Source organism: Ochotona curzoniae, unplaced genomic scaffold (genome assembly GCF_017591425.1).
Source record: "Ochotona curzoniae isolate NIBS_2020 unplaced genomic scaffold, NIBS_Ocur_1.0 contig_883, whole genome shotgun sequence".
Classification (NCBI taxonomy): domain Eukaryota; kingdom Metazoa; phylum Chordata; class Mammalia; order Lagomorpha; family Ochotonidae; genus Ochotona; species Ochotona curzoniae.
Genome location: NW_024466599.1, coordinates 5,346,430 through 5,356,784, shown reverse-complemented (window position 1 = coordinate 5,356,784; position 10,355 = coordinate 5,346,430).

The window sequence follows — 10,355 nt, the reverse complement described above, 5'->3', positions numbered from 1 at the left end:
ACCTGGATAAACCACTGAGCACCTGCCTGGCCAGCCTCAGATGGGGAGGGGGCTTCCATGGGGACACAAAAGGAGGCCTCGTGGCTGAATTCTGCTTGTGCACGTGTAAAGGAAGTCCACAGCTCCCCTAATTTTCTGGAATTCGCAAGGGAGTCCTGAGTATGCTTTCCTAGCCCACTTTAGTTCTAATTCAACTGCAGTTTAATTCTGCCTCTGGAAGGTTTGCTTTGTACACACTGGATGAAGCCTAGAGATCTGCATTCCAGTCTTGGTGTTGTCACTAACTAACCCAGAGCTCTCTGAAACCATATCACGAGTTGATCCACTTTATTCTCCTAGAAAATAACTCCAATTATGTGTGGTATCCACGACTTGCTTTTGAGTTAGCAGAACAAAGGGGCATGCTGTTGTGGAGTGGGTAATGTTGACACCTGTAATGCCGACATCCTGTTTGGGTACAAGTTCAGGTCCCTTCTGATCCAGCACCCTGCAGAAATGCCTGGGAGGATAAAGGACTTGGGTTCCCTGCCTAACTTTCATGTGAATTTTCATGAGCTTTTTTTGAAGATTCTTCATGTGAATGGAGTTCAATGTTTTCTTTTTTTAATCAAACTGATTTTTAAAAAATGGTCTTTTAATTCGATTTGCAGGAATTTAACTTTTTAAATTTATTTTCATTTTATTTCAAACGCAGATACAGAGGCAGACAGAGATCGTCTATCTGCTGGTTCATTCTCTAAATAACAATAGCTATGAAAGGGCCAGACGAAGTTGGGAGTCAAGAACACCTCCATCTACTGGTTCACTCCACAAATGGTCACAACAGCTGGGATTTGTCCAGTCCAAACCCAGGAGCCAGGAGCTTCGTCTGTCTCTCCCGTGGGTGTGGGGGCCATCTTCTGCTGCTAACACACACCTTGAGAGGCAGCAGGTGTATGCATGGGCCCAGGCTCCTGGCTTTGGTCTGTCCCAGCCCTGGCTGCGGTGTGAATCAGTGGACAGGAGGTCTCAGTCTCTCTTGTGTCTGTTTCAAATAAAATGAAAATAAATTTTAATATGGTCACAAGAAGTCTCGTGGTCAATAGAACACATTTCGGAGCAGCCTCTTGCTGTTGGAGAATCTTTGGTTAATGCAGGTCACCTACACAGAGGCAAATTTCTCTTACAAAGGGACAGATTTTTAGAGCTGCTCCTATGCAGCTTCTAAGAATAACCCACTCAAAATCCACCTGAGGGGCCTGTCACAGTAGCCTAGTGGCTAAGGTCTTCACCTTGCATGTGCTGGGATCCCATATGGGCACTGGTTCACATCCTGGCTGCCCCACTTCCCTTCCAGCTCCCTGCTTGTAACATAGGGAAGCAGTTGAGGACAGCCCAAAGGCTTGGGACCCTGCACCCATGTGGCAGTTCTGGTAAAAGCTTCTGGTTCCTGGATTGCAGCCACTTGGGGAGTGAACTAGTGCAGTGGCCATAGCTGAGCTGATCCAAGACCAGAAGCTTCTTCTTGGTCTTCCACATGGGTGCAGGGTCCCAAGGACTTGGACCATCTTCCTTAGCTTTTCCAGGCCCTTAGCAGGGAGCTGGATGGGAAATAGAGCAGCCAGGACATGAACCACACGGATGCTGGCGCCAATTGATTAGCTAACTAAGACATTGTCCTGATATTTTACCCAGAAGACCTGTCTACCACCAAAGGGGAGCTCCAGTGAGAGTCAGGGAGAGCAGACACAGGAGCTGCAGAGACGGGGTGCTGTGGTCGCAAGGAGAGATGGGGTTCAGCCCTTCTGCACTGCCAGATGCAGCAAGAGATTCTGGCAGTATAAGTGGGAAGGAAAGCACACAGCTCCTGAGGAAGCCTGGAAAGCGTGATGTGAGGCCAGGGAAAGCTGGGAGAGGGGAAAGGGAGGAGAATAAGGCTGTAGAATAATCAGGGCCAAGGCTTTGGGGATCCAGGGGGAGGCCACAGCAGCAGGAAGGGTGGGACACTTTCTTTCATTCTTTTAGATTTTTAGCTTTTTTTTCTTTGACACTTTCTTTCAAACACACCCCACCCCTCAGGCACACTGCAAGGTGCAGGTGTCAGCACTGGCCGAGGCCTGGCCTGTCAACACAGCACAGCAGCCAACACGAGCATAACGCTGTGGCTTAGACCTAACGCTCTGTGCTTCTTGCTTCACCCTCATTGGTCACTTTGCTAAAGAGGAAACAGGTGCAGCAAGGTGGGGTCTCTCCCTGGGGTCACATGGTGGTAAGCAGTTGAGTTGGGCTGAAAGCCAGGTCTCTGGAGATGCACCTCAACTTCCACCCCAACTTCCACTGCAGCCAGCTCTCCTTGGAACACAACTACAAGTACTTTTCTTAGCACAGATACAGTTCTGAATGGCCATTACACATCTAACAAACATAAACTCTTCAAAACAATTTATTTTTATTACAAAGTCAGATATACAGAGAGGAGGAGAGACAGAGAGGAAGATCTTCTGTCTGATGATTCACTCCCCCAAGTGACTGCAACGGTTGGTGCTGAACCAATCGGAAGCTAAGAGCCAGAAACTTCCTTCAGGTCTCTCATGCAGGTGCAGGGTCCCAAGACTTTGGGCCATCCTTGACTGCTTTCCCAGTTCACAAGCAGGGAGCTGGATGGGAAGTGGAGCAGCCAGGATTAGAACCGGTGCTCATATAGGATCCTGGCTCGTTCAAGGCAAGGACTTTAGCCAGTAGGCCACTGTGCCGGGCCCACGACCATAAACTCTTGTCAATAAATCCTTTATGAAATAGATCAAAATGTGTAGTGATCAAATCTGCCCCCCCCCCGATTGTCTCAACATTGCACCCTAAATATGTGGGGATGTTTTTTTTTCCATCTCAGTAGGCTGTAATTCTGAGAAATCTGTGAGTAAGTAGGGTCAGAGGATTATTTAAAAATCAATTTGGCAAGAAAACAATTCTTTCTCTTCCTTTCACAAGAAGGGTATAAAACAGGAAGATTCCCTGGAGTCATATCGAACGGCTCTCAAATCCATCCCTAATCACTGCACTTGCCCTCACCCACTGCCTTGGGCACAGTCTCCACTCGGCCCTTCTGGAGTTCTCAGCAGCCACTGTCCACCCCATTCCTCCCACCTCTGCTGCCCCGTGCAGCCAGAAAGAGTCTTCTAAAACTTCATCACCCTCTTGCCTTATTAAAAGTCTCTGATGAGGACAGAACATAGGCTGGAGTTTGTCAGGGACCAGGGGAAGAAGACAATGGAGCAGGGAGGATGTTTAAGGGTTCAGAGTTTCTGTGTGGGATGATGTGTGATGGTCAGGCACCACAGTGCACATGCCTTAATGTGTCTACACCTGGCAGTGGCTACAATGGGGGCAGGCCAGGGGATACCATCTGGGACACTCGAATCAGAGTGTTCTGGCTCTGCTTCCAATGCCAGCTTCCTGCCAATCACACCCTGGGAGGCTGCAGGTGATGGCTCAAATCATGGAGTTCCTATGGTTCAAGTGGGAGACACAGCCTAGCCCAGCCCTGGCTAGTACGGGCATTAGGGAGCGAACCAGTGGACAGAAAATCTATCTCTGTGTGTCTCTATTTTTCCACTTCTGACTCTGCCTTTCAATCTCTGGGCTGCACCCTGGCTGGAGACTACCCTCTCAGTCACAGCAGTGGCTGGGTGGAGAGCACCTCATGGTATACCACTAGCTGAGCAGGGTAGAGACAATTCCTCTCTCCCCACGGCTTCAGATGGAACAAGCTTTTATGTATTCTGTTTAGGTATTTGAAACCCCTGAATTTCTTACCTGGGCTAATCATGATTCAAGGAAATCCAGGAGAGAAATTGCCCAGCTAGATCTAGGGAATCATTCACATTCAGACAGCTCTTTCTTTTGCAAAACTTTGCTGGGTTCCCATTTTGTTTGCAAACTTGGCCATGACTGAGGGGGAGGACCATTAGGGACCACCTGCGTCTTCCAGCTCCTCCCAGCGACAGTCACAAGTGTTCCAGCTATGAGCTGGGCCCCAGGACAGACCCTGGAACCCTCCAGCCAGCAGCCTTAGCTCACCCTGGCCTTGAGGCCCTACACACTGACCAGGACTCCTCTGCCCAGCCTGGATGAATGTATCTTTCAGCCATGCTTTTGTCAGCATCTGGCGCATCTGCCAGGCACTGGGGCCACACATGCCAGTGGCAGAGACAGAACGCCCTGTTTGTTGTGTCTTCACCCCGGTGGGCAGACAGATCAGGAAAATTGGGGACAGGTGTCTTATTTACTAGGGGAGCATGGGACACAGGGAGCTCACCTGGCTTCCTGGAAGAGGTAGTGCTCCCCAGTAAGATTTGCAAGATGAAAAGTAGTCAGGGGAGGATGCGACCAAAGTAGGCAGCAGGAGCAGAGCCCAGAGCAGGCGGAGCCACAGAGGAGAGTGCTTGAGGGGATGTGTCCAGGACAAGGTGGCCAGCAGGACCCCAGGAGGTAGCCCTCGTGGCCGCAGGGCAACTGAGGCACAGGGCAGCCAACTAAGCTGCGTCCAGTGAGTGGTGCAGCCAGCATTTGAACTCAGATCCTGCCTGGCTCCTGAATCTAATAGTGCTAGGTTACTGCTCACTGATGGGGGAGGGTTTTAAGTAGTAAAGTCACATAACCATCTGCCATTTTTCACAGGATGGCCCCTGACTGCCAAGGGCAGGGCATGGTCAGTCTCTCCAGCATGGCCTTAGGCACTTGGTGGCCCAAGGGCCCTGGGTGGTCAAAGAGGGAGAACAGAGGCCGCCCGCTCCTATGGGGTGCTCACTCCCACATCTTACCCCAGGGCTCAGCTATGTCCCCAACCAACTCCAGGCCCTGAAGGAGCACCCATGGCTTCCTCTGCTTGCACCCATGACTGCCAGGAGTGGCTGGCAGGGTACCAATGCAGCCCTATCAGGCCAGCAGCCCCACCCCCCCAGCCCCAGGTCTTGTACAGCCACCACCCTTCCACTGTGCGGCTTCTAATGCCTGAAACCCACCCGCAGCAGCCCCACCCACGGCTCCCATCTTTCCCTTGCCCCCCGTGGTGCTGATGCCGAGTGGCACACAATCTGCTCCAGTGTGCATTGTTCTCGGGCTGTTTTGTATTCATTCACCCATTCAGTCATCCTGAATTGTCTGGAGATGACTCATAGCTTGGGAGATGGTAAAAGGTTTATAGTTTATGTGCCGAAACAAACAAACAAAAATCCCAACACTCTGTATATTAAGTATATGCATGCACATGCTGGATTTTTTTCAATAACAACCAAAATAAAATGAGAGTATAATAAATACTTCATGTAATGAGAAAGGCCCATGGCTACGTGGAAACACACAGGCCATTACCTCTACATGAATGGGTGCCTGCTCCTTCTCTTTGTCTCAGCTCCCCGTAGGTTTGCTGTCTCTGCCCAGTCACGTGATGGCCCTACATTGGCTAGGGAAGTGTCTGCATCTCAGGTCAGCCCGTAGCAACCCGCCTGGGCTGGGTCCAAACCCCAGCTCTTCCTCTCCTTAGGAAAATCTGTTGGCGAAGGTGACTGGTTTCAGAGCACAGCCTGGGGTGATTCTACCTGCCACATAACTTTTCGAAACCATGTCTCAAGCATCGTGGACTACAGAGAAAGGGACCTCCTCGGCCCTTCCCTGGCATGCAGGCCACATCCCTCCCTCTACGCTCTGCCAGGCTGGTGGTGGGCAGACTGTATCTTGGTCACTCTGGGAACTCCAGCCCCTGAGATGGCCTTGGGCACATGACGGATGTCAAGCACTATGCTGAATGAATGAACAGGAAGTGGGGTCTGGCTTAGGGCTTGGAAAGTACTCCCCAAAGTCTGCTGTGTGTGAACTTTGAGGTGCTTTCCTGATGGTTCTGGGGCCTTCTGTTCGACTTTGAGGATCTGGGCATGCTCTTGTGAGCAGTCCCAGGCTGACTTTATGGAGCGTCTGTCCCCTGCTTTGTTCTGGACACCTCTGGGCAGGTTTGCCACTGGCCTGGAACTCTCCATAGGAGAACATGCCAACAGCCTTTTTGTGGGAAACGCATCCTGACAGCACTTGACTCATTCACAGACTCAACCTTGCCTGCATGCCTGCTGCCGTCGGCACAGTCCCCAGGGTCATGGGGATGAGCTGCAATGTGTGCTGTGCCCAGATTTTGTGATTCCCCAGAAAATCATCAGGAATTCATAAGGGCTAACCTAGGCTCCTAGCTGCCACCTCTGCCCAGCAGGACGGGGAGCAGTGACAGCTGAATCAGCATCAGCGACATAAAGGGCAGAAGAAGGACTTGGGTTCGAACAGCATTGGGTTTTTATACATTTCAGGCCAATTCCATATAATTATTTAGTCATGATTGGTCAGTTTATCTGCTAACTTTTAAAAAGAACAAGTTGGCAGGCTTCTATTGGTGGGTTTGACGCAAGCGACTTTCAAATAGTAAAACTGGTGGGCTACAGGGCAGTGAGCAGCTTAGCTGACGAGCACACCTGGGGTCTCCTTCCTGAGGCGTGCTCTGCACACGTGGCCCGCCAGGTGTCACCTACACTGTCAGGCTTAGAGTCGAGTCAGCCCCCAGCCAAGTGAGCAAGGCAGAAATCACGAAAGCAGAAAACACCTAGGTTCTTCACAGCGCTCCCTGCCCACGAGAGGTTGGTAGAGGAATGCGGGCCAGACCCAGGGCCTCTTCCGTTGTCAAAGGCTCGAGCCTTCCACAGGAAAACATCAGCCGTTGACTCACTGGGAGATGCATGCTGCTGCCCACCAGCTCCAGTAACTCGACACTGCTCCCGGGCCCACGGACCTCAGAGTGCCTCCCTTCCATGGCGGGTGGCACAGCGTCTCATTCGTGCTAGAAGAGGATGCCAATTAGGCAGACAGGCAGGTTGTGAGCCTGAAATCCAAAGCTCTCCTACTTCACCTCCAAGCCCCAGCCCAGTTGGTTATCAGCGATGGCAGTTCATCTCGGCCAGCTGTTGAGAAGTCTGGGCAGACAAGATCAACAAACCCTCGTCACTGAGAAGGCTGCAGTCAGCTAAGGGAGAGAGGAGAGACCACCACACAGAGGAACATTTTAGGCCAAGCCAAGATCTTCCTCTCTCTCGTGGAGGGAACGTATTAGCTGTGGGTGCTGCAGCCGAAGTGGACAGCCATCTGACAGAGAACCCTTTCTCGTTCAGTGGAGTCCAGCTTTCATGTTCTAGCTGGGCCTTTGACTGATTGGATATGGCCCACCCTTGCTAGGGTGGGCTATCGGCTCTACTCAAAGTCCCCCCGACTTCAATATCGATCTCATCCACAACACCCTCCCAGGAACAGGCAGCACTATATCTGGCCACATGACCATGGTGACCCAGCTAAGGGGACACAGGAAGTGAAGTGAACCATTGTATGGAATGAAAGGAATCTGATTTCAAAACTGGGGGGTTAATGGGGTGACATCCCTGCTCAGGATGCTTGAACTGAGCAAGATTCCCAATTCCACAGACCCCCTCCCTTCGGCACCTGCTACCCCCACCCCGGCACAGCTGTGAAGTCCATGGGACTTTCTCCACTCATTACAGCAAGGATCCAAGAGGCTCGCTGAGCAGCCCAGGCTCACAGCTGCCAAGCGCTGAGGCTCGCGTTCGAACCCAGGCTGCTTGGCTCCAGAAGGGGTGAGAGCGAGATGGTGACGGGAAAGACAACAGGTGTGCTCCCGTCACCAAGCCAGGAGCAGCGCCCATCACGTCCAGTGGTGGGCAGCCTGGCCTGGAGGGAATGGTCCCGATTACAGAAATCTCTAGTCAGGGGAGCCCGCCCTGCTCACAGTTGTCCCACTCAAGACTCCGTCTGAACTCTGACTTTCTCATCACAGCTCCCAGAGATGAGGCAACAGACAAGAGGTGCAGTGAGGATGTGACTTCTGCTCCTTACTCCTAAACAGCACCAGAACTGAGCCCCCTCCAGGCACATCCAGCTCCTCAGGCCCCTTGCTCTACCTGGCCCTTCTTGCGAAGGCCACAACCCCGTGCTCATTCACCCAGCACTGCCTCTGGCAGGGACCCCGAATACATTCTCATCATGTCTGCCTCTTTGTAACCCCATGGTAACAACTGGTGAGGTGCATTTAATGAGACTCTCAAAGTTGCGCTCACCCATCCCTCAGTAGAGGCAAAGACTGCTGACTGACACCCAGGGTTTGCCCACATGGCAGCTCCCTAGACAGCTGCCAGGAGATCTGTCTGAGGTCCCAAGGACACCAGGCACGCACCGTCAAGTAAAGAGCAAAGTGTTCTCTCCGACTTCAGCAGCCGTTTTCTCAGGTGAGGCAGAAAACACGAAAAGAACTTCCAATAAATATGGCGAGGACTTCTCAGTGGCTCCTTTGTTAGCTGCCTGCTCCCTGGAGCTCTTGGCCGTGACCTTGAACATCTTTACTAGGCTGCAACTCCTGGAGGACAGACAGCGAGAGCTGGTGGGAGGCTAAGCGAGGCAGCCAAAGAGGAGGCCCAGAGGGAAGTGTTGGCATGCCGTCCACTAGCCCCGCAGCCACATTCGTAGCACAGCTGCTTGCTGGCTGTGTGGACCAGTATGCCACAGTTGGCCACCCATGCCTCCACGTCCTCATCTGCTCAAGGTGATCGTCATGGGCCTACCTCGTCATGGCATTCTGCACTCAAACGTGGCCATCCTGGCTGAAGGCTTAAACTGTGCTGGACACGCCCGATTGTTCAACCACCATGAACTCATTCTGCACCCAGTGACCTCAAGTTCCCAGAGTCCTTTGGGATGCAGGTGCCTCTCAACAGTCGTAAGGTCCTTCTGGAACTTTCTAAAACGTGGGTCTGCACCCTCATCTGAAGGTAGCTTCCATCCATGACGCTTCTAGACCGTCACAGTGGTGATGAGTAATATTCAGTCATCTGATGAAATGAAAGCAGATTTCAGGGACTCTGGGACAGACAGCGGCAGACAGGAGCCCAGCACTGCCACAGCAGCCTGAGATTGTCACCACACCGGGGAGTTCAGCCCAGTGTTCCTGACAAGCAGTGGCCACTGCGAGCCCCCTCCTCCCTCCCACAAGGATTCAAACCCCCCACCTAAAGCAATTCACCCTGAGGGTCTTTACACCCCAACGACCTCTCCACCCCCACCCCCACTTTGCTTGGGACTGTCTAATTTTGACAAGCTCCAAATCCACCGGTCATACAGAAGGCGTTTTATCTGAACGTCCCCCATGCACATTCCTTCCACTGGGATTTCTCAGCATCCGGCTGCAGCCCAGCCCACAGGACCATAAACACTCATGTGTCTGCAGTGCAGCCCCGGGGATTCCAGAAATAACAGCAGGGCCCTCCGGTGGAACGCCTGGAGACAGTGAGGCATTTCTGCGCGGAGACGTGAGCCTCTTCCAAGCCGGGCGCTCCCAGCTCTCAAAGCACAAAGCCACCTTCACCAGCGCGGCAGGGAGGGGCCGCGCGAGACTTTCTGGAAAGAGTGCACCCCCTCCCATCTCCCGTTCCCTGTGGTGCTCTGGGTCCTTGCACATCCTAGAATGGGGTCACAGAGCCTGGGGTGGGGGGAGGACATTAAACACTCCCCGCCCAAGCCAGCCACACAGTCACCTTCTGCGGAGTGGGGATGCTGGCAGGAGGGGACAGGGACAGGATAGCGCTGGAGAGGACCCTGCAGTGGGGAAAGCTGCCTGGCTTGCTCACTGCCTGGAGAGAAACAGAAAGCAACGTGCAAGAGGGCCTTTCTAGCTCTGCAAGCGTTATTCACCACCAACTGCCGGCGGTCACTGACCCATCCTACAGACCTCGGCACCTGGCCTGGCAGGACACCGGCCAGGAGGTTCCCGGCTCCACCTTCCGGGCTTCAGGCGCCCGTCCGAAGGAGTCTGCGTGGGAACAGCCAGGCAAGGACACTTTCTCCACGCACTGATCCCTCCTGAATGGGGATGGGATTCTCCCTAACCGCCACGTCACTACTAAGGGCCGGGGTTAGCCTCTCCAGCTCCACACCGCTGTCACGAATAGAAGATGGAGGAAGGACAGGCAGGGCCGCTGAGGGGTCACCCTTCCTCGGTCCAGCCTCTTCCCGGAGCCCCGACCTGACGCCGCGCCTCTCGTGTGCCGCGCCCAGCAGTGCCGGGGCCGGCGGGGAGGAGAGGCGGGTTGGTAACAGCATCGCCATGGCAACAGTGACGTCCTTTTACCCTGGATCTAATTGGAGGAAACCCCGTGGCCGGAGCCGCAGCCTGCCGGCCAACCGAGCTTGGCCAAGCCGACCCACCCTCCAAAGCCTCCGCTTCCTTTCTCGCCCCGCCCCTCTCGCCCCCTTCCGCGCGCTCAGCTCTCATTGGTCAGCCG